This window comes from Agelaius phoeniceus, chromosome 4 (genome assembly GCF_051311805.1).
Source record: "Agelaius phoeniceus isolate bAgePho1 chromosome 4, bAgePho1.hap1, whole genome shotgun sequence".
In the NCBI taxonomy this organism is placed as follows: domain Eukaryota; kingdom Metazoa; phylum Chordata; class Aves; order Passeriformes; family Icteridae; genus Agelaius; species Agelaius phoeniceus.
This window is the reverse complement of record NC_135268.1, coordinates 65418818-65443882: the sequence shown is the minus strand read 5'-3', so window position 1 is coordinate 65443882 and position 25065 is coordinate 65418818. Positions and strand designations below refer to the sequence as shown.

Sequence of the window (25065 nt, the reverse complement as noted above, 5' to 3'; positions counted from 1 at the left end):
CAATGAATAATTTGTGTGGAATAATTTACAGGAATGGGAACACGATGAAAGGAAAAGATGGTGAACTTCAAAGTTGAGATTGTCAGTTCACCCAGGTGATGTCTAAAGACCTCCTGAGGTTCCTCCTAACATGAATTATCCTGTGATTCAATCAAGCTTTTTGAGGTGGAAAGTCATTACTTTGTCACCTTAATTATTCTAGTAAGAATTAGGAGTAATAAATTCAAAACAGTCTGTTAGCTTAGGTGTTCTAAAAATATAACTGAATTTTATAGAAGTTTATTTCACAGAAGACTCTGTGTGACAGAAAAGGGTAAAACACTTGTTTGTGGTACAGGTCCCTGGCATATATGTTATTTCATCTAATACTGTAAATATCAAATAATTTAGGACAATGAAAAATGTGTGAAAGTTGAGGGAATATAATTTTTTATTTTTTACTTGTACAAAGTTATATTCCATACCCTTAAGACGCTGATTTTGCTGTGAAGAAAGTAAAGTTCCTGCTTTAAAATACCTGTACTTTGTCATTTTCATATACACTGTAAAGAAAAGTGAAAAAAACCACATAAGGCTTCATGTTACATTTTCATTATAGTGTTACAGTCAGAGCTAACTGAAGAATTTGCAGCAATATTGCTTTTGCTGACTGTCAAAATATTTTGTAGAAACGTATGATGAAGCCCTGGTACTGGAGAAATGTTTGGTTTCCTGCCAATTAATTAGCAAAGCACAAGGAAACTCAGCCATGCCATGTTTGCAGATGGGGCAAGCATCAGGGAATTTAGTTAGCTGCAAAATAGAATCCTTGATAATACAGTTACATTTGCAGTAGTGTTTTAGTATATAAAAATAGAGCATTACTGAAAATCTGGAATTACTGGTGCCTTGGATGAAGGCAGCATTCCCCCAGGAAAACACCAATGACTCCAGGGAAATTTGACCTGCGTAAGTGCTGAGTAAGAAGCTGATCCCTCGTGTACTTGGGAATGCCCTGAGATGACTGTTTCCTTTTGTCACTTCTGAAATACAGAGGAATTCCTGGGAATTCAGTCAAAGGAGCTGCTGCCAAAGAATGAGTCACATCTTGCTGTGTTTCTAGCACCTGGCTTTTCCTGGATTGCCTCTCCTGCACTCTTACCCAGTTTGTTGATAAAGCAGCTGCTTGGTGCTGTGGCACACTTGTTCTTTTTGGGGTTGCACAATCCTGAGGGCTTATTAAGTACTGTGTAAACAACAGGTATGCTCTGCACGACTTAATATAAAGAAAAGAAAGTTTATTTTCCATACTGTACTGGTTTCAACATGAAATATAAGGTGAAGTTCACTTTAACTCTTTCTCAGCAGGGTGTAACAGGATAGATGTGATTAAACCCATGTGGGAAAAATTTAACCTCAGATTTTGTTAAAGCTGTTTTGAATAAGTAAACAAAGCTGTTTTGAATAAGTAATTCTGTGCACATCACAATTTACCATCATGTGTGAGATGCATCATAAACTGCATGAAAAAAAGGGATTAGATACTGCTTAGAAACAAAAAGAAAGTGAAATTGCTCCTAGGAAAGCAGAAAGAAAGGAAGGTGAACAGTATGGTCAGATTAATGAAGGTTCATAAATGTACATATATTTAAATTTTCATTTTTAAGCATGAATTATTTGTTGAGGGGGTAAGAATAATTCCTCTAAATGTTCTATTTCTGTAACATTAGAGAAAATCTTGTGAGTTTTTTTATTTAAAAGAGTAATTCTCTGTGGACAAGACTATACAGCATATTGGGGGGTTCTGTCATTTTCTAAAGAGTGACCTCTACTCAATTTGTAAGAAATTGTATTTTTTACTTGTGAACTCCAGATGTCATTCAGCCAATCAAGCTGTGGTTTACCCCATGGTCTTAAGTCACCACTAATTGTCCTGGAGGGTAAGTTGTGACACAATGATACTTAAAAAGGGTTGGAATTGCCTTGAGGTGATTAAACAGAGCTAATTAGAAATTTGTAAGTGATACTCTGACTGCTGTAGGCTGAAAAAAAAAAGCAGTAAGTTCCCATTTCCCTTGCTGTAGAACATGTAGTGCAAAAGGGAGAAAACCTGTAAAATAATCTGACATTTTCCCTGCTACATAAGATACTACCAGAAATCTCTGTGTGTGTCCAAAAATCTGATTTTCATGCTGAACAACCGAAGTGCTGGTGCTTTTGTGACTCATAGATCAGCAGTAATTATGAGCTGCAGGCATGTTTACACTCCTTCCATGGGCAGGACTAAACATCCTTTCTATACATCACTGTATTGGATGTTCTGGTGAGATAATGTTCAACATGTTTTACTGCTGGAATGACAAAGTCCCTGAGAGGTTGGCCTGAGGGGTGCCAGGATTCCCAAAACTGGATGAACTCATGTCTATGACATACATCTGTGGCCATCTGCCTGCACTGGGGCTCTGACTTGGAACACAACATTCCTTTTTCAGTCTTGTTTTCTGTTTACACACATGAAAATATTTCCTTTAGCTAGGGGAAATAGAATGGGGGTCTCTTTATTTCTAATGTAAGATTTTTTTCCCTGCTGTGGTGGTGGTGGTGGTGGTGGTGGCAGCTTTGGGTTGTTTGGTTGGTTTTTTTGGGGTGGGGTTGTTTGGTTTTTTTGTATGTGGGGTTTTTGTTTGTTTGTTTGTTTTGTTGGGGTTTTCTTATTGTTGTTCTTGTTGTTTTGGTTTTGTTTTTACATGGTTTGCCCTTTGAAGAATGTAAAAACCAAAAGCGTTTTGATGCAGGGGGCAGAGTCCCAGGGCCCATGTTCTTCGTCACAGTAGGGCTGAAATAACCAGGATGAGCTGGACAATGACCCTGGTCAGATCCATAGCAGGCCAACAGTTTTCCCTAAGAGGTATTTCTTTCACATTTATATGGGCTGAGGTGGCTCAGTCTTATGCTGATGGGTGTTTGTAGATGAGCTGGATGCACTCTTGTAGGGTCTCTCAGCAGGCCCTTGATCTGTTTGTGTCCATGCCAAGGCAAGAGCTTTCTGTTGTGCCTTGTTACTCCTCAGTGCTTTGGCTCTTTGCTCAGCTCACCCTCCTGTGCTCACTGTCTGTATGTTCAGCTGTTTCAGGCCCTGCTTTAGTTTCCCCTGCATGGTCTCACTTTTGCAGGTTCTCTTTTGTCTGCCCATGGCCCAATAGCAGCAGTTGCCTCAGTCTGACCTTGCAGGCTGGAGTTGGTTGCAGTGCTGCTGCTGCCCCTGGATCTGAGAAGTTCAAGCAGTTTCCTTGGTTCTTTGGAAAACCTTATCATGATGTCACTGATTTTTGAGCTGTGATTCTATTTACAAGAATGTAAAAAGCTCTCTGGTGCATTAGGTGTGCAACAAATGGAGGCTGTTTCCTTATTCACAGGCTTAGGTCACTCTACTTAAAATCAAATTACTTCTTTGAGCTTGTTCTGGATAAAACCTTGGGGTTTGCCCACGTCTATTTATTCCTGTTGAGCAGTGCAGGATATGCTGGCTTGTAGTTGTCATAGGAAACCTTTTCCTAAATCTGATGATTTGAAATACTGCAGACAATTTTTTTGTGTGCTGCAGGAAACACTTTCCTAACTCTTAATATATGATCCATGTTCCAGACTTTTTGTGGATTCTATATATATATTAAATGGATTTTCTGTTTTGGTTAATACGGAGTGATGTGAGTTTTCTGGTTTCAGTTATTCACCTTTCCTCAAAGGCCATCCAATTTTAAGGGGAAAAAATAAAATTATTAATTCTGAATAACTTGGCATTCACTTGCAAGACTGGAAAAAAAGGTTTGCAGGTAAAATCTTAGTTGTTTGCAGATTTGTTTGATATGTTAATGTTGTGTAATGAAACTTCCTAAAGTGGTGTCCATGATGTTTCTGATCAAAACCACTCATTCTAACTAGAACAAAACCAGTTTCAACATTTTTGATCTTTAGCTTTTTCTTTTTAGCAAACAGACTTCTTGAGTTTGCTTAGATAAATTTCTGATTTAAATGTCTTATTTTATACATTAGTTTTATAGGATGATGGGGAAAGGTGATTTCCTAAGACTGTCAGGAACCTCAAAATAAATCATAGTTACGCAGGAATTCAGTTCTACTAGAATTCTAAATCAGGAAGAAGAAACATTGGATGCTTCTTAGAACATCCTTAGTACTAGTTGGTGAAATAGTTTCAGAACTATAATATAGAAGAAGTGTTGGGAAGAATTAAGCAACTAGAACTAGAAAGTGGAAGTGTCCTTACCACACCATTCATTGTTCTTCCACAGAAACAGCAACATTTCCTAAAATTCTGATTAGTGTCCAGTTCAGAGGCAAGAAACAGCACAGTGATGTTCCTCTGGAGCTCTGTCTGTAACACAGAAAACCCACCAATCATCCTGGCAGGAAAGGGAAAAGCAGTTTTCAGCAGAGTTTGAAATTCAAGCCATCAATGCCGTGTTTTTCAGACTGAAGTGAAGAATGAATGCCATGTAGATACCAGCTACTGCAAACTTCAGCTCTTGTTCAAGCCTGGTTTTGTTGTAAGCCACAGTAAGCATATTCTCAGTCATTGGTCATGCTTGAAGCAGACAAGCATTTTGACAATTTCTGCTCTCAAACAGAATTAATGGAATGGGGAAAAATTGTATTTTTGAGGAGCCTGCATGCCAGTACCTTCTCAGCCTTAGCACAATAATTAGTTTAATCTGGACATGCAAGTAGTTATGGATTGTAGAAGATAAAATCAGAAAACCACAAGAAAAAATAATTTCTTCAAAGTGATAACTCCTGAAAAAAACCCCGCTGTAGCTGTTTTCATGGCTGAAGGTGTCTGAGCTACACAGTGGTGCAGGAACTTACACTCATGGCACAGTGAAATATGCCTGTGTCTACAGGAATAAATCCTTCCAGCTCTAAATTAAATGGGTTTTTTCCCAATTAATTATATTAAATTTATGCAATATATTATGATTATTATTGAGTTAATGTACATTTTAGGGTAGGTGGCTGTTTGGCAAAGTCTTTACTCTCTTCTTGCCCTAAGCTATGGAGGAAATACTACAGGGGATTCCAGATGTATGGTTTTCATTGAAGTTTCTGATGAGAGCTACTAATATATTTACTGAACAAATAGAGAGGCCACCATCTGATGGGGTGAGTTTAAGAATTGATTGACACTGGTTTCTGCTGTCTCTTCCCTTGAGTTTGCTGCTTGATTTGAGTAAGTTTTGTGAGAGCTTAATTTGCTTTGCCATGTGAATCTTCCAGTACTGACAATAGTGACATTGATGTAGATGGCTTAAAGGCAAAAAGGCTGCAGAATATTAAGTATTTGATCTATGGAAAGAAGATCACATCAGTATGTGCTTATCCTTACTTAATTTTTAGAGAAAACCTCGAAGTTTTGACTTCAATCTGGCTCAACAGAATGAGCCATTATCACCATTCAATTGACACACTTATCTCTTTATGACTGAAATGCTTGGAAGTCAGCTGTGAGAAAGTTAAATCTGTTAGGCCTTGCATAACCAAAATGAGAAGTGTTCTCTACACTGGAATACTCTACACAGTGTCTCATTTGGGGGTTAGTAAGTCAGATTTAGTGTAATTGTGACGTTCCAGTTTCAGGGTGTGCAGACACTTAGAAACCTTTAAAAGGACTGGTCTCAGAAACAGTGGGTTTGAACTTCAAGGATTTCCACCAAAGTCACAATATTCATGTAACCAGCTTTGGAAATACTCCCTTTTCTCTGAGAGCAGATTATAATATTGTCATAATCTTGTATTTACTGAAATTACACCTTAAAAAAATAGAGGTGTTGTTACAAGAGAAGATTTGGAGGATGGGTGTTTTTGTTGGGTCCTTTGCTGTATCTGGAAAAAGAACAAAGACCTCTTGAGATCATCTCTACTTCCTCAGATTAGTTGGTCTGTCTCTCCCTACAAACTTTGCTTCTGCTATGTCTGTAGATGACATTTGCACCATCACTACTGGGACTTAAAGATAAAACAACTCCTTGTAGTAGTTTTTTTTTTTTAATCAGATTTCTGACATGATGGTGTGGCCATTAGCTGACCCAACAGCTTAAAAAAAAAATGAAACACAAATCAGCCCCATCTCTTATTTCCTGTGAGCTCTGCAGGAAGTGTCTCAGAATGAAAGAAAAGCTATGAATTTGCCAGATAATGAGTCCGAATCTTGGTTCATGGTTCTTTCCTGTAGGCAAAATTAAGGGTTTCTTGTAAACTTAAAGGAAGTGGAGTAAAGGAGTTCATTTGTGTGATAGTGAGAGTAGCCAAATGATTGATTAGCTGTTGAGAGGAAAGCTGTGCTTTGGGCATTATTCTTTCCAGAGATACTAGAGGAGTGTGATGGGTGAGCTGGCAGCTGAGAACCCCCCAGCAGGGTGGGGGGGAGAATCAGAGGGGCAAATGCAAGCAAAACGTGGGTGCTGAGGTAAGGAGAGTTTAGTAACAGAGAAAAGAAAAAGAAACAAAGAACTGATGTGAAGGCATCACTCACCACCTCCCACCCTTAGCCAATGGCCAGACAGCCTCTGAGTAATGGCTTGTTCTGACACACCACCACCACCACCCCCAGTTCTACTGCTCAATAACATGGAAAATCTCTTGGGTCACTGGGGGCAGCTGTCCTGGCTGTGGCCTCTCCCTCCTGCCCACCCCAACCTTCTCCTGGGGCAGAGAGAGAAGCAGGGAAGGCCTTGAGGCTGTGCAAGCACTGTCCAGCAATAGCCAAAGCACTGCTCTGTTATCAGCCCTGCTTTGGTCTCACATCTAAAACACAGCTTTGGTCAGGCTGCTGTTAGTAAATTAGCTCCATCCCAGGCATACCTGGAACAGCAAATGTTACCCCAAACAGGTGGGGAAGATACCAATATTTTGTAGAATTTACATGGCTCTTGTAATTTTCATTTAATAGAATGAAATCAGGCAAGAAATTTTTTCTCTGTTTTGGAAGGAGGAGACCTGAAGTGATGCCTTAAATTTTAGCTTTGATATTTTCCAGATTCTGTACTGCATTAGTGTGTGACTCTGAACTTCATATAAAGTGTAAGCAAGTTCTCCTCACAGTTTAGTCAGACAAAACAATCATTTTCTAGCCTGAGAACCAAGGACACCATTGCAGCTTCAGGCCAAAAAGTATAAACAACAGTGAATTGAGGAGAACAATCTGGGAGGATGGCACTTCATAACCTGAAGCTGAAGCTTAACCCAAATATGTAAAAAGACCAAAATTTATAAAAGTGTGAAAACTCGTGACTCAGAGTCCATATAGGGTGTAGCCTTAGCCAGGCTCTTGTACTGCCCAAGGTGAATCCTTTGAAGGCCTTTTAATAAATACCTATTTTATCCTTTAACACCACCTAGCCTCTGTTCTTGTTAGCCTCTGAAGGCATCAGAAGCAACAAGGTATCAAGAGGTTTGCTCATGTAATATCAAAAGATTGTGAGCTGAAGAAGCACAGAATCCTTGAGCTAAAAACACTGAAAACACTTGGGAAAAGAATGAGCAGTTTTCAAGATGTAATGTCTGATAATAACAGTATCAGAATTTGTTCATGACTCCTGCTAATAGAGAAAATTATGTTTACAATGCTCAGAAAACAAAATTTGTCTCTTTCCTGGGTTTACCCATGGATTAATGTCAATCTGTACTAGAAGATTACATGTGAAAGGTATTTTCAGCCTTTCCTTTTCTCATCTTTATTAATAACACCTCCAGCCTCAGCAATATTCTCAGATATACATCTCCTGCTGAGCAACCTAAGCCAAATGGAACAAGTCTCTGCCAGAGCAGCACCTTGAGAATTTCCCAGCATATCTGCATAACAGCTCCAGGATGGCTTTGCCACAAGGGAGCTGTGCTACCTGTCATGTCAGGTTTTCTGCAGCTCTGACAGGGCACACGACATTCAAAGTGCTGTTATCCCCAGGTGATCACTGTGTATTTATTCCTGCAGCAGCCTACCCAGGGGATTGCTGCCCAAGAGGGCTCTAATTCCCTGGGGCAGAGGCAAATGGAATTGGGAATCTGCTGTTCCTGTGCCTTGTGAGAGAACCATGGTGATGAAAGGGCTTTCCTGGCTGCTCTGTGTGGGAAGCATTTGAGTCTTGTGCCCTGTTGGAAAGAGGAGATGCTTTTGCATGGAGCAGAGGAGTGCTGGCCCTGCTTGTGCTGCTGTTTCAGTCTGGAGCTGCTCAGTGCTCCAAGGAATTTCATGAGCTGTTCCTCACTAACCCATAGATGCTCCTTGTCAGAGGAGTCAGCCTGGTGCTGATTTGGTTCATACCTGTCATGCTGGGGCTTTAGTCTTACCAAGAAACTTGGAGTCTTTGGGATCCATGAGGGCAGATAATGGAGAGGGGCCCCCTCTCTGCTCCTGCCTTGTGTACACAGGTTTTTCCATGTAGAGAAATGGGTGATGTCCTTAATTCTGCTCAGCCTCTGACAGTGCCAGCCTTGCAGTGACTGTGCCCCTATGGCTTGCCCAGAGACTGGATAGGTTCAGCTAAAAACAACACGAGATGTGATAGAATGGGGAAGTGATACCTTTTTTCAAAGTGTAGCATGCTCAATGTGATAGTGAGTGGCAAAAGTGAATTATTACTGTTACTTCTGCAGGGTGATGCTGAGTAATTTGAGTGTCTGCCATTTATGGTTCTTGATTTCAAACTTGTGTGAGACGTGTCCTTCATTTTCCTGGCATGTGCCTCAGTGCTTTTAAAGCAGTGTGATGTTATTTGATTTTGGCAGAAGATGGGAAGGTGTGTGTGTGTGTGTGTGTGTGTAGCAACTGGTATGGAGGCAAACAGGGAAATACCTGCACTGTGTGTATTTGTTGGAAGTTGTGCCAGGGAAAGCTTAGGCTGGATTCTAGGAAATAATTCTTCACTAGAAGGTTTTTCAAGCACTGGAACAGGCTGCCAGGGCAGTGGTGAAATCAGCATCTCTGGAGGTGTTTAAAAGATGTGTGGCTGGGGCACCTGGGGATGGGATTTAGTGATGGACTTGGCAATGCTGGGTTAACCATTGGACTCAATGATCTTAAAGGTCTTTTCCAACCTAAACAATTCCATGGTTCTATGAAATATGTGCTCTTGGCTGGTGGTGATCCAAAGTGTGATGTAGTTGGTTCACATGCAGAAATCATCCTGCTGCTTACATGACACAAATTGTTCAAAAGCACTGTTTTTCTGTATTTTTGCATCTTCACTGAAGCAGAGAAAACCACCCAGCAACATTGTGGTTGTAGTGATGGGGGTCATAACAAACATGGTTGGGAATGGGCCCCCTTCACACATCTTTTGCCTGTGGAATCAGGCTGGCAGATTATCCTGCTTGCCAGCATCCAGCTTCAAAACTGTACTTATGCACAGCCAGCCTTTGGTTCACATCCCAGTTTCTATGCAAGGAGCTTTTAACTTTGTGTATCTCAAGCATCATTGCATAAGTAACCTGTGATGGGTGGGCCAAGCAGCTCTGCAGCTGCTTTAGCTCAGGCCAGCCTTGCTCTGTGCCTGAGCACCACTGGGATCCTGGGACAGTGACCAGGGACCTTGTTGACCCTGGCCCTGCCTCCCTGCTCCTCACCTGCCTCCCTAGGGACTCATCTAGGACATAGCCAGCTGTTGGGTGTCCCTGGTTCCTGCCCAGGGAGCTGCTCTGTGCTTCTGGAATGGCTCTTGCAGGACTTCCATGGGTAAGGATGCTGCCCCTGCTGTCGTCCCCCTTGTTTTGTTAAGATATCCAGAATAACAGAACTACTGCTTTGTATCCTCCAGATTTTTGTGTTAATAGCCTGAAGCACATAACAGATGCCTTGGCACATGGGTTTGGGCATAGATCTCCTCTTTTCATCACTCTCCTCCTTCATAGGAGGCTGCTAGTGAGACTAGTTAGAAGAGCAAAAACCTTAGCTGAGTCCTGTGTGTATTGTCTGATCTTTGAGCCAGGGATCCCCTTACTGAGCTTTGGAGATGCAGCTGTTCTACCCTGAAAAGATGTTTCCATTTAAAATTCTAAAAGGTGGTGTCAAGCATCAACAAGCTTATGTCAGGAGGTCAGAATATTTGCAGTGACATCCTGCTGTGTACAGATCCTGGCATAAATGATGCCAGGCCCCCTTAGCAGACCTTTGTGAAGAACATCACTATACACACTTGACTTAAATATTCATCTCTGGGCCATGTTAATCCATGTTAATGTTTAGTTGAGTATCTCTTCTTGTTTGATGTTGATTTACACACAACAGTCAGACCATTTAATGGCACAACACTTCCTAGACACCTGGGAAAGTGAGGCATTTTAGAGCTCTAGAATGTGACATTGATTTCTTTCAATTTGCATAATTCTCAGCATTGTTTCTGGTTGTATTATTTAACAAGGCACAGCAAGTACTCAAGTCTGTGTGCCAAACAAGCAAAAGCAGAAGTTGTAGCACTTTGCACCATCAGGTTTCAGCGCTCAGGACTGTCACGTTTCTTGTTCAAGAGGTCCCCAGTGCATTCCTCCATGTGTCAGCCAGGAAAGTGGTTGTCATGGCTGTGTTTGGGGCTTTCTGAAATTTTCTTGCCACCAAAATAAATCTGACTGAATCTGGACTTAACCGTGTTAAATTTCTGAGAAAATTTTGTTTGGGTAAGGGCAGAGTCTGAAACTGAGACTTCGTCACGAGCCCATGAAAATCTCTAGGATGCAGTTTGTGTGTCCTTCCCCTGTGTGTGACACTGCAAAGCAAGAGGAGTGGCTCCCCTGGGTGCTGTGCATGACTCTGCACTTGTGTAATTGCTTTACTGGGTGAGATGGTTGTGCATGTAAAAATAGCTCTGCTTACTCAGATGCACCTGATGCTGGCAGAAAAATACCACTGGATGGTAGAGCTGGAAGACCTTGTGCTTCTTTCCCATAACCAGCAGCAAACAGAAAGCAAGATTTAAGAGAAAGGGGAGATAATTTACAGCTCATTTTCAGCATTCTGGAGGGTTTTTTCAGCATTTTTTTTCAGCATTTTCTTTTTTCTTGTTCTTTTTCATGGGTTCAGTTATTTTTTAGGGCATGGAGGAACCATCCATTTCTTATTCCTTTGCCAGGGTGATGCCACTCCTATGTTTCTGTAACTTGGAATCTTTGTGAAAACAAGTTCTTAATTTGTATTGCCCTTTATCTGCCCATCTGAGACATCTTTTATAGGCACTAACGTGCCCACTGGGGTCTTTGCAAGGACAGAAGATCCTGCTGCTCCAGTGTGTTATTTTGATATAAATACAGATTTTCCCTGAAGGCTAATTACAAGGCTTTTAAAAGACAGAAAACTTGTCCTATAAGAATTCTGGAGTAAGAACTTTTCTTGCCTGGTATTATAAAATGTTATATAGAAATGACATTGCATATCACAGGAGCTATTTATACATTGTTAGTTCACATTTGTGTGCATGTGCAGACACACACACAGAGCCAGTGCTGTACAGTCTTGGCAAATAGAGTACATATCTGATGCAACATGCTGGAGAAACCTAGACTGTGAAGTGACAAATTATATTCAGTTCAGTCCCTCACTCTCTTTAGAGCAGTAATGAGGTTTTTTGGTTACTCTGGATCCTTGATTATTGAGCTGGGGCTGTGAGGTTTATTTTGTGTGTCTCACAATTCGACCCAAGGCACTGTGTTTCAGTGTATTGATAATTATCTAATGTTTTTTCAAAGAGTCTTCTTACCAGAAGATTATGGATTGCACCCATTTACTTCAGAAACCCTGTGAGTCACAGCATCAGAAAGAAACTGAAACCAAAATCACTCCTCTAGCTAATGTATTTTTTATCAGTTTTAATTCTAGCAGTACCCAGATGGTTGGCTCACAGGTCAGAGCTCCAGATACTCTTGGAATGTTACTCAGGCACCATAGCTCAAAGTTCTAACACCACATGGCCAAGATAAAAAGGTAATACTATGATCAGTTCCATTTTCTGGTTATGTTTCTGCATTGAAAAAACCCAAACAAAAACTCCACCCGAGAAAAACAAACCAAGAAGCACAAGAAGGTTACTACAGAGGTCAGCAGGAAAATGACTAGAGAAAAATCTTCAAAGTAAATTAGTCACAGGTAAGCAACCCTGTGGGCTCTATTTAGTTTCAGTCAACAGGATTTTAATATTTACAAGAGCATTTCTGTTGTGGTTCTTAGTGGAGAAAAGTTCTCAGTGTGCTTCAAGAAATGAAACCATCAGATTCTGGTAATGTATAGAATTGCTTTGACCCAATACCCTCTCAAAACATAAGTTATTTCCATCTTTATTGCATCATAATACAGCTGTATAGAAGCTGCAATACAAAGAGGTCCAAATCATACTTTACAGTAAGATTTGTTAACATTTTCCCATTACCAATTGTTCCTTTTCTCTGTTCTATTGTGATCTAAATGGGGGACTGTGACTTGTTTGGTTTTCAGTAAAGTAAAAGGAAGTGCACACAGTGAGTTTACCAAATTCATCAGCCCAGGCTAATAAATTGATTTGCTTCTTCTTCATAGAAGCCACAATCTCACAAGAATTTTCTAATTCAGTACAAAAAGAGAAGAAAAATCCCTGTAGCCCAATTAACAAATGTATTAAGTAGAGCCCTTTCTAAAATATTGAATTAAGTGAACCATTTATCAGAACAGGCCAAATTACCAGGAAACTGTTGCAGATTTCATTTAACATTTATTAGAGATCAATAATTTTTCAAATTATTGATTTACATCTAATAAAAAATATAGGATGTTTATCTGGCTCAGATAAAGTACATTGTAATTTGCTATTCCTTAGCAGCAATGTTACCTAGAGTCTTTGTCTGCTTTTTTAATGGTTTACAGAGATAAGTCAGTATTCTTATTCCCCTTTTAGTGATAGGAAACTTTGAATGAAGAGGAACTAAGGGACAATTGAAAAATATAAGCAGAGAAAAAAACAGGTGTATTTATTATTAAATAAAGGAGAGCAAATAGAGAAATCTAATGGGGAGGAGGAGGAGGTATCAGAAAGAACATGAGACAAAATGAAATCTGTTCTAATACCTGTACACTGTAAAGACACACAGCTCTGGTTCATAAGCCAGTTCTGACATCATCACTCATTTTTCCACACTGCTGCCATGTGTTTTTCTCTAGAAAGAAGATAAAAGTGAATCAAAAATGCAAAGCCAGAAAGCTCTTTCAGACCAACAAGAGAATGTGCTCTTTCATAAGTTTCATCTGTGTCATCGTTTTCCCATAATGTGCGGTGCAGTTTGCACGCTGCCTCTCAGTTTCCTTCTGTGCTACCAGTAAAGCTGCTGTGGTTTTAGTAATGCTGCTTGCTGTGGCCAGTGGAGGGGAAAAACTGCAGCTTTTGTTCTAGAGAAGGAGGCAAATTCAATACCAGAGATTCAGTTCTTCCTCTCACAGATTTTTTCTTATGTCACTTCAAATAAGCCTGACCCCTGCTTCAGAGTCAGCTAACTTAAACTTGACATGGCAAGGCCATTGGAACCAAGTTCATCACTCATCTGAATTTACTGACAGCATGAATGTTTCCCACAAATGTTCATATTTTCTGCTTCTGTCCTGAAGTCTTCCATTTTATCTCTCAGCCAATTCCCTTCTATTGTTATGGTAGTATCAAATGTGTTGGTGTGTGTTCAGATTTGGAATTGATTTTTCTTTTAAAAGAATGGGAAAAAAATGTCCATCTGACTGCTGTGGTCCAACAGATTATGAAGGTCAAACAGAAGGTGGCAACTGATGCTGTTAAAAAAGAATTCAGCTGCTGTTCCTCACTTCCACTACAATACTGGACACTTCAGTGGAGCAGTGCCTTGAAATTGGCAGACACTGGAAATCTTCATTTCTAAGCAGAATCTATGATATCTTTGATAAAATGTCCTGTATAATAGATTGGCATTGAAGATATATATCAGATTTTTTCCATATTTTTAGTAGGTTTGTTGCTTTTCTTGTTTGGTGTCATGGAAATGGATGGTAGCAGAGGGAAACAGTGGAAAATTTCATTGTTCTACTCCCTTTTCACAGCATTTCCCCATTCTTTGGTGTTGGAAACCTGGATATATTATATCACTCATTTCCTTCCTGATCTTAGAGACATTTTAGGCTTTGTCCAGGTTGTCAGGTATCTATATTCAGGGGACTCAATTTTTTGACTCCTGTTTTTGTGGAGAACTGCCATCCCCAACAAAAGCACAGCTATTTTGGATCTTCTGCTCAACAATAACTTGATCTCGTCACCTTTACATGTGCAGTGGTTCCTCTGTGGTTCAGAGTGGTCCTGGGCACCACCCTCATATACCAATACCACCTCATCAATATAACTCAGGAAGTGAAAGGCAGAAATTCCTTCCAAAATAAATTGACAAAATGTGGAGAATGAAAGCATATAATCAATATCATTCCTTCTTTTAGATCAATCTTCTCCTTGTGCATGGCTGAATTCTGCTTAGGCTTTCCATCCATTATACTCTCACGATTTAATCCTATAAAGAGAAGCACGTCACTGAGGTCTTGGCTGGTATTGATGATCTACCCAGTCCAGAGCCACAGAGGGCTGTGTTTTGCTCTGCTGAAGGACATGTGGATCCCTCAGCCCTGCAAACAGACCCTGCTCCTGTATAATTCTGCTTCTTCCCCCAGCTGGGAGCGCTGGTGGTTCCTGGTGGCACCTCTGCAGCCCCTGTGCCACACTCAGCTGTGCCTCAGGGGACACCCAGGACAGCAGGAGCTGGCACAGGCTGGCTCCTGCATGCATCCAAATCACTCTGTGCTGTTCACAACATAACATAATATTTCCTGTAGCTAAAGTTACAAGATTATCAGGCCATGGTATTTGTGCTGGTACTGTTTAGACAGATGAAATTATAGTTCTGTTACCTTGAATAGAGAAAAGGGGAAGTAAAAGCAGAGGAGGATTAAGTGTATATTTGCAGATTGTTTCTTCTACACTTTCTTTTCTACTTAAATATATTAAATTTATCTCGGCAGACTGCTCTAGAATAACCCTATTTTGGACAACAAGTTCTCTGTTCTTTTCCCGCACTTGTGCGGAAGAATACTGGGGAAAAATGCCAAGTTTGTGAACTGGAAGCTCATGTAAACACATGTTTACATGTGAACACAAGTTCATCATGTATGCATACACATGTATGTATAGAAAATGGATATGTGTATATATTTATATACATATGTTTTGTGTATACACATGGGTCTACACAATGTATATATATATGTTTATATATATATATATATATATATATATATATATATATATATATATATATACATATACACAAGACAGTAGTGATTGGACCACATATTTTCCCATTTTTACTTTCCAGTATGAGACTTTGGGAAAAGTAAAAAATATAGCATTTGGGAAAATAGAAAGCAGGTGAAAATCAACACAGAAGAACTGACAAGACCAGTATTTCCCCATGCTTCTAATCTAATCTGCTCTAATTGATATTGAAATCCTTATTTCACAGCCAGCCAATGATCTTTTCTTTCCTTCTTGCCAGTCCCACACATTCCTGTAGCCTGACTGCAGTATAAAAAAAATATAATGACTCGGTAATAAATAAATACCACTTGCTTATCTGTCTTGGAAAGAGCAGTGGCTGCAGCTGGAGGGAAAGGGAGGTCACACAGCAGCTTCTGTGCTGAGAGGTGAGGTTGGCAGCAGGCTCCATCAAACCTCCCCCTTATTATGAGCTTGCCTAAGTCCATAATTGATCTTTCAGTCTTCTGGCTTGGGAACCTTTTCTGGGGCTTATTTTAAACAGCAAAACTAGAATTTTGCTGTTTCCATGGTTCTTTTCACTGGCAAAATGCAAGGGTGAGACCTACAGGCCAAGACATGGGGGGAAGGAGGGAAGGAGGAAGGATAGGAGGGAAGGGAAGGGAAGGGAAGGGAAGGGAAGGGAAGGGAAGGGAAGGGAAGGGAAGGGAAGGGAAGGGAAGGGAAGGGAAGGGAAGGGAAGGGAAGGGAAGGGAAGGGAAGGGAAGGGAAGGGAAGGGAAGGGAAGGGAAGGGAAGGGAAGGGAAGGGAAGGGAAGGGAAGGGAGAGCTGCTGTGCTGGGCTGCACCTGAAGCTGCCAGAGTGTTTTGATTCAGGGTGAGAACCACACGGGGGATGTGTAAAGCAAGGCTCACACCTGATTTGTGCCATTGTCCCGGCTCTCCCAGAGAGCACAGCTGCCCCTTCCCTGCTGTGTGTGTCACATCCAGCAGCAGAGCCTTCGCCGCTGGGATGTCCCTTCCCCGCTCCCTTCCAGCAGAACGCAGCCGTGTCCCAGCCAGCCTTGTCACACTGCTTTGCACAGGCATTCTAGAGCTGCTGGGGAGGGCTAAGGCCGAGCAGCTGGGGGCTAAAGCCAAAACGAGCAGGGTCTGGGTACTGTCTGTACACAGGGTCTGGGTACTGTCTGTACACAGGGTTCTGGTACTGTCTGTACACAGGGTTCGGGTACTGTCTGTGCACAGGGTTCAGGTACTGTCCGTACACAGGGCTCAGGTACCGTCTGTACACAGAGGCTGCAGGTGCTGGAGGTGCAGGGGATGCTGCGCTCCCGCCGCGGGCTCTGCCTGACCCCTTCGGCAGCGCCGGGGTTTGAGGGTGAAACCCTTCCCTGCCGACCTGGCTGGCTGAGCTGCAGAGAGCAGAAATCCTTCTGGGGAAGCCCAGGCTGTGGAGGAGGAACCTCTGCTCTGGGTGCCTTCGTTGCCCTCTAGTGACAGCGGGAGCAGTGACAGCGATGCTCCTCTGGCGGCAGCGCAGCGAGGAATAGAAATGTAGAAATCTGTCTGGTTTTCTGTGGTTGAAATGGCTCCCGAGAAATTAAAAAGTCCTTTTTCCTAGCCCCGCGACCGAAGAAGAAGTCGAGATTCCTCGGCTCTGGTTTTCAAGGTTATTTTCTCTTATCTATTACATTCCTTCTCTGACCTGCTGAGATGTGTCTGGCAGGTCGGGTTGTGGCACACTGCCCGCCCTCGGGGTGCTGTTAGCTATTAATACTAAAAACCACGTGTACTTTATTTACAATAATTTTCCAATACCTGTGGATGCCATGGGACAGAGAAAGAGAAACAGCAAGCGTTTCTCACAGCAGCTTGTGATAAGTTTTAGGGAGCTGGAAAGATGTGATAACTTGTTGAGTATTAACAATTTGCAGGTGGTGTTTTTCTGCTTTAATTTTCTATTCCTCTCAAGGACAGTGAGTGAGAAAGGTGTTTCTGTTAGCTAGCCAATAGAACAGAATCTATCATACCACTCTATAAAAACCACAAGGTTCTTTTGAATGAAGCCTTCTTTGCCTTTGCTACGATCCTGCCTCTCGCCTGTTCCTGCCCCGACCCCGGCACAAGAGTGACAAATACCCATCACCTATGTTAGACAGTCTGTCTCTATCTAAACCAATCTAGAAGTGTCAGCATCATGGCAGAAGATGGAGGACAAGAAGGAGAAGAAGGACAGGACACACTTAGATTCCTCCTTTTTGGGCCTCTTGAACCCCCATTCTAAATCCCCAAAAGTCTGTGACAAATTAACTATCATTTCACTCAAACTCTTGTGGCTTTAGATCTTCACACAAAGTTGGTAATTGTTTCCATGGGCTAAAATTGAAGGCACAGGTGTTTTTTACTCTGTGCCAAGGTCTCTGATCCCCCTGCCAGGGTCTCAAGTCATCCAGGGCAGCCAGAAGAATGTCCTGGGTTCTGACAGAAATCATTAAACATGTGCTGTTAACCCTCTGGGCTTCTCTAGTGTTCATCAATGAGATTTTGTAATAAGCTTTTATATTAGTGTCATTAATTTATTAGCTCTTTAGGAGGGATACCTTTTTTTGTGTGGGTGACAGCTTGTTTTGTTATCTCCAAATATTTACAATATTCTTGCTGAAATAATAAATAATGGAATGGCAATGACTTCACTGTTAAGAATTCTGTTGTGCTGGCTGATACAGGTGAGTTGCTGAGATCAGCTGTGATTGGAATTCCCATTATCCTCTTACCTCCCTTAGAAATGCTTCATAAATACAGTTTTCCCAGCACACTAATAAGAGCCTGGGTGTAAGCAAATTATAATCACAGAAGGAGTAAAAAAATGTGGTCGATGATACAATGTTATCTGAATTTCTGAAATATTGCCACCTTTACCCCTGGTTTAGGTGGTAGTTTTGCACACTATACCTACACCAGCCCTAGGGCTGATTTCTGTGTCTTACAAATCACAGGCCTCAGTTTAAGACAAACCTTTTAAATTAATTTATTTATATAATATTTATTCTTGCTTATTTGCAGGTTTTATTTTGTATGATGAAGGAATAGGCTCATATTCACTGGATTTTCTGTGTCATCTGTAGCTTCTGCTTTTAAGTGGCATGTAACCCTGGTACTCAGCTGTGTGTGCCACATGTTCTGCCAGGAGCTCAGTCCCTGGTTGTGCTCCTTGGCCCTGAATCTCTCAGGATAAGACACTCATAACTCTGTATAGTTGCTGAGGAGTGCTGACCTGCTGTGCTCTGCTGTGACTGAAACTGATCCCCTGCTGAGTGAGGCAGAGTCAAACTTTTGGCAAGAGTGAGGCATGCAGCACCAGGAGCTTCTGTGCCACCAGTATGTGTGCCACCCAAAAGCTGCTCATGTCTTTTGGCCTAGAAGAGGGGAATGCAACTGCTTTTAGAGGCTCCTTCAATAGAAAATTAGCCCATAAATACTGGGAGGCCCTTGGTCCTTATATTTTAATTGCAGATTATGTACAGGGCAGGAAAAACACTTACAAGAAGATATTTCATGCTTTATTCTGCTAGGAATAATTCCTTGTCTGAAACACCTTGAATTCCTTCTTAAAATGCTGATCTCAGTCAGAGTTTCACACCTTGCATCAAAAATCTTTTTGTTGCCTTTCTCAGGCTTCAGAATATTTACTTTTACATTATCATTAAGCCAACTCACATGAAAAAATTTTCAGTTCCTGATGAGTCACAATGATCAGTACAGTGCTTCCCACCCTGACTGTGGCCACAGGAGTCATTACCACAAACCCTGCAGTTATTTGTGGTGTCCACTTCTTAGAACAGTGTCCCTTCACCCTTGTGGTGGTGTTTGACTGGTGAGAAGTGATCACCCAAGTACAGAGCTCCTCACAGATCATTCTGTGTGTCTGTGGAGATACTGAAATGCCACTTCAAAGGGTTATGGGCACACAGCCCTGGCTTAGCCAATATTTACTTGTACAGCAATATCTGTATATGCCAATGCTGTAAAGTCCTGGGGCTCAGCATCTGCTAATGTGATTCTGCCTGTGGGATTGGCAGCAAGGTTTGTGCTTGTCCCAGTCACAGTGACAGCAAGCTCCACCTTGTCCCTGGTGATGCACAGCCCCTCCTGGGGCTGCCTCAGGAGTGCTCTTCCTTTCACCCACTCCTCCAGGCTGACAGGGATGTGAGTGCACATCCCTGGAGCTCCTGCAGAATTCTCAGGTCTCAGGATGCATGAACCTGCTTGAGCTCTAGACCATGAAAATTATGGGCTGTACATTTTTCACTGCATCAAAAGATAACATGTACAGGTGCTGATAGATGCATCAACCTGATTAATTGCATGGTGGATTTAAAAAATGGGCTGCTACAGAATTCCTGTCTGTGAAGGAGCTGTTGATCTCTGGATCATGCATTCAGAATTAAAACCATCTGACAACAATTTATCTCACAGCTGTCCTGAATATGTTGGCTGAAATTTAGTTTTGTTCTTTTAATAAAGATGAAAAAAACAAATTACAAAAGGGCAGATATTTTTTTCATGGTCTTAGAGGAGACAGCAATACTAAACTTTATACAGAACAAAAGAGAACAGAAATTCCACATTATCATGTGAGGGTAATGGGGTTTAGAGCAGCACAAATCTTTTCCCCTGCATGTAGTAACTAAAGCTCTTGCTGTTCATAGAACAGAATGTTCAGCAATGTTGCTTCAAATCCTGTAGTGCAATAGGTGCAAGGAGTAGGATGTGCTTTGTTTCCAGGCAAAATCACAAATGCATCTCCCACATTCACCATATCTCAATAGAGTGAGAAATTCTGTAAAGTCCCTTGTCCATTTCCTTCTGCTTTGTCACTCCTGATTAAACTTCCCAATTCTTGATGTATTTATACTACTGTCTAAATACAAGAGTATATATAATGGCAGTGATATTTGCTGTCAAACATTTTCATTGTATGCATCAGAAAGCTTCCTAGTCATCAGCAGATTAAAGGCTGCAAGTGTGAAACAGGTGTGGCTTGGTTTACATATGCCTTTTGCATTTTGTCAAATAGACAAGTGACAGAACCAGAAGGGAAATTTAGAAGTCAAGACTCATTCTAAACCTTCTTTTAGAGTAATCCAATTTACATAATATATAAACATAAAGTAATTCAGCAGCTTGACCCCAAAGGCAGGAGCTCTGATCTCTTAATTATAACCTGGAGCACTTTGCATATGTCAGTTAAAGTTTCCAGGTCTCATTTTCCTGGTTTGTCAAGTAGGGAAAATAGTAATTACCCTCCTCGTAGGGTTCTTAATCCCTTTTAAGGACTTTTAAGCACTATAAAAAAGAAAGAATCCCCTGTGATGGCATTCCTAGTAGCTGTGTGGTTCGACTGTCTGCAGCCTGGAGGGCTTGACTGGTTACCAGGGGTGTAATAATGAGGGTTTCAGCCACATCTTGATGAGCTGTTATTACTCAGGACACATCTTTAGCCTGCTGCTGTGTTATGAGAACTGCTGCCTTCACCACTGAGAGTTGTGCAACTTCCTTCTGGCTTCTAAAGCTGTTGTTTCCAAGGAATTCCTTTCTTCTGGTAACTGGTAATGGTTTCTCAAGCAACAAGTCCAAATGCTGGTGACTGTTTCACCTCATCCTGTTTTATTTTAATGTTAATGACACAACAGAAACAGACCACATCATCTTCTTCTTTCCTTCCAGGACTTTTGTATATAAAGCTCTTTTCTCAGTTTAAAGTGTGGGTGCTTGCTGGAATCAAATGAAAACCAAGAAGTGTCATCCATTGCTCAGTTCTTCCTAAAGGAAAGATGGAAGAAATATCTGTGGGCTGGAGGAAGAAGAGGGAAGCTAAGGCCAGCCCAGCTCTGGCCAGGACAAAAGAGCAAACAGGGCAGATGCTGGGGTGTGTAGGAAAGGTATCATATAATTTTTTTGGTAACAGTGTTACTCCTTACATCAAAAAACCTCAAAGATTGATGTTCTCAAAAAAAGGGAGAAAAATTTCACTCATGTTCATGTGTTCCTCTTAGCTCACCCCCCTCAGATACTCAAATACAATGTATAATCCTGCTCACAGCAAACCTTGTAGTAGACACCTTTTCAAAAAGAAAGAAAGAGTAGCATTTGCATTCCTTAAAAGAAGTAATGGCAAATAAATACTGTAGGCAAAGGTGGTTTGATAATATGGGGGCCAGTTGGGTAAAGCAAGGCTTGATCTCCTCTTGCAGTGTCCTAGAGTGGAAAATTGATTTTTCATGCTGTCCACAGAAAGGTTTATCCTGAGTGTGGACATGCTCAGCTGATGGGTTGAGAATATTCAATGTAATTATTTAATCTAACAATCTAATTACCAGTCACCAGTTTACAATCAATCAATCAATCAATCAATCACCAATTTGCTATTCATTGGTTCAGCAAACAATACTAATTTTTTAATTAGCTCAACTGCTAAGTGGTGTTTCTCTGAATGGGACGTTTTAACCCTTGTGACGCCTCGAGAAGTACAAAGTGCAGGAAAGCCCAGGGGAACAATGCGCTTGTGCCCTATGGTTTCCCCCACCTCCAGCTGCCGCTGGGGCGGTGCAGGGGCGGCTGGGGCAGGAGGAAGGAAATCCAGGTATCCCAGAGCGGATGAACGGGATGGAGAGGGGCTGGCCGGGAAACGACTGAGTGAGAAGAGCGAAAACGTGGGGGAGGTATTATCCAGGAAGGAATAGAAAAGGAGGGATTTGTGTCCAGCATGGCTAAAGGGACACAGGAGGGCGGGCACAGCCCACGGGCCCGGGGCTGGTCCGGGCTGGCCGCGGCTCCTGCCCGCTCCGAGCGCGGTCTGCAGGGGGAGCGATTGCCTCGAGAAACGCCTGGTTCCTCTCGGCTGAGCCTGCTCCCGGCGGGCCGTAACCACAGGCACGGGAACTTCCCCCCAAGCACTGGTTTGATGGCAGAACAGGTAAGAACGTTACTCTGATCTTGGTTTCATCCTGCGTGCTTCCCAACCCTTTGATAAGCGTGGTAAATCCCCAGGTCGCAGCACTGCGAGCTAAGCTATCGTTCCCAGAGACAGTGATGTCATTGCTGGTGTTTTCCTTTATCTCATCTATATTCTAATTAACAATTTCAGACCCTGCAGTCAGACTTAATCTGCACAGACGTCTCCTCTTGTAGATAATGATCAAGTCAATTCAGCCTGAGGGATGCCAGCAGAATCTGCACACAGATTCATGCAATATGTTACACAAGCAGCAGAAAGAGACAAAAATAGCTGAAGACATTAAAAATTCATGCTACACAGTGTTCTTCCTAAATCTTTTAGTCCTATTTTTTGGGGGTTTTTTGGTTGTGTTTTTTTAAAATTTTTTTTAATGTGCTACTATGAAATAAAGTGAGTAGATACAATTATTTCATTGCTTTGGCATTTTGTTGTTCCTTCTGCAGAATTCCAGGGCCTTTTGGACCTCCTGTTATGTTCCACACATACAGCTCCATGGCCAAAATATCAACAGCTATAGCTTGCAGTAAAATTACATTATAAACAGTTTATATTATTAACAATATGGCAGAGCTGTCTTTCAGTGGGTGAGCTGTTGTCTGGATATCTCATGAGACATTGCTAAGCATCCTGGAGTAAGAGGCTCCTCCCTGGCTCTTTGAAGTTCGTGGGGCTTTTGATGTTGACTTCATTAACAGTAGGATGAAGCCTTTATGTTGCCTATGTATGGTATAAAGCTGACCTTTTACTGAATCACTGTTGCTATGTGAGCCAATCATCTATTTGATGCATCATCTCCTTGCTCTCTTTAAGACAATTCAAGTAAATGTCACCCGAGGTGCAAGCTGAGGAAATTCCTGAGACAGGAAAGCAACAAGTTTGTGGAGCAAAGTTCACTCTCTTTAATTCTTCTTCCCCTTTGTACCAATCTTTTCCTAAAAGAATTGCTCATTGTGAAAACGCATTCACCAATGCATTTGGTGAATTTGGTAAAAAGATTAGAATCTGTGCCAGCAAAGAAGTGCAAGTGTTTACTGAAATGAAAGTGCTTGTTTTAGAAATCTTGTCAAATTTTGTAGGAAAATGCCGTGTGAAGCTCAACAAGGTGAAACAATTCTTCCAACCCCAAAAGTTGCTTGATCTTGTAAAGCTTACACATGGGGGGTAGCAATAGCCTCTTTTATGTAATGAGATCATAGAATCCTACAGTGGTTTGAGTTGGAAGGGATTTTAAGGGTCATTTAGTTCCAAACCCCTGACATGGGCAGAGACAATTTCCCCTAGACCAGGTTCCTCAAAGTCCCATCCAACCTGGCCTTGAACACTTCCAGGGAAGGATCAGCCACAACTTCTCTGAGCAACCTGTTCCAGTGCTTCACCATCCTCACAGTGAAGAATTTCCTCCCTAAATTTATATTTAATCTAAACTGACCCTCTTGTCCTATTACTATGCCCTTTTGATGTCCTTGTCAGAAATCCCTCTCCAGCTCTCTCCTAGGTCCCCTTTAGGCACTGGAAGGTGATGTAAGTTTTCCCCAGAGCCTTCTCCAGGCTGAACAACCCCAACCCTCTCAGCCTCTCTCCACAGGAGAGGTGCTCCAGCCCTCAGAGCATCTTCACAGCCTCCTCTGGATATGCTCCACCACATAGAGCTCCATGTCCTTATTTTGGAGGCCCCAGAGCTGAACACATTCCTCCAGGTGGGGTGTCATGAGATCAGAGTATTTGTTGGACTTGGTAAGCAGAAGAGATTGTTGAATTGTTCTGAGTCATAGTCATTAATAAAATAGACTTTCCCTATAATTTAGCTTCAATTGCTTTGGTAATGTTGTAAATGTGTGTGATTAGTTCTTTATTACTCATATGGGAAACATAACTAATGTGCAGCAATCTTGTCAAGTGCTTAGTTTAAAATCAGGATGGAGAAATAGCATAGAAGGAAGTTTTTTTGATATTCACATGGCACTGACTCCCTAGAATGGAGCAATCTATAAAACATAAATTTTCTCTCACCTGTAATGGTATCCTAATGTGACTGCAAAATTGCTGTTCTATTCTTCTCTGATTCCCTGGGAAGTAATATGTTTTACTTTATGGAATAAACAGAAAATCTCAGCTATAGCTGGAAAGTTTAGTACATGTAATCTTTGGGCTCACTTTCATTTGTCCTCAATATTCTGGCTGGCATTGGCCTTCTTTGCCTCCATATCTGTATGTGTTGTGTAGCCACACCACACATCACTCACCTTGTCCTGTGCAACTCTTCAGAGGTGTACACCAGCCTTTTGCAGTCAGTGGTTAATACAAGTCTATAATTGTTCATTCTTTGGTTTCCTTTCCTCCATCACATTTGCATTCAGTAGCCAGAGACACAATCAGCTCAGGTAAGCATTTTTGTTCCCTTTGAAGGGATAAGAATATTGGAGGTGTTATATAAGCCAAGACTATCAGAAGTGACTTGAGATTTGGGGGTGAGCAGCTGGGTCTGCTGGTGTGCAATATAAGCCAGAGAGCTGACTGTCCAAAGCAGGTGAGGTACCTGCTCTTTGAAAATCAGGTGCTTCTGAAGGACCTCAGACTAGACACCTAAAGAATGAGTGGCTGAAGCTGCTTCTGGAAATCCTGACCACTGTGCTTGGTCTGAAGTACCACAAGTTCAAGGCAGGGAAAAATTAGTGACTGACTCCTGCTTTCAAGTGACCTGTGATGCTTCCTTTGCCTACTTCATTAGATTTCTGAGTGGCTTTTGTCTGGTCTACCCTTTTTC

General features: G+C 41.7%; 1 protein-coding gene across 1 annotated transcript in view; it reads left to right on the top strand.

Moving 5' to 3' along the window:
• The first annotated feature begins 22148 nt into the window (after nt 1-22148).
• The window catches only part of SH3BP2 (SH3 domain binding protein 2), a 62395-nt gene continuing 59478 nt past the window's right edge, over nt 22149-25065 (top strand). Inside the window, exon 1 of the mRNA XM_077177789.1 lies at nt 22149-22259. The gene's annotated coding sequence lies outside the window, so the exon portion shown is untranslated. The remainder of the gene's footprint in view (nt 22260-25065) is intronic.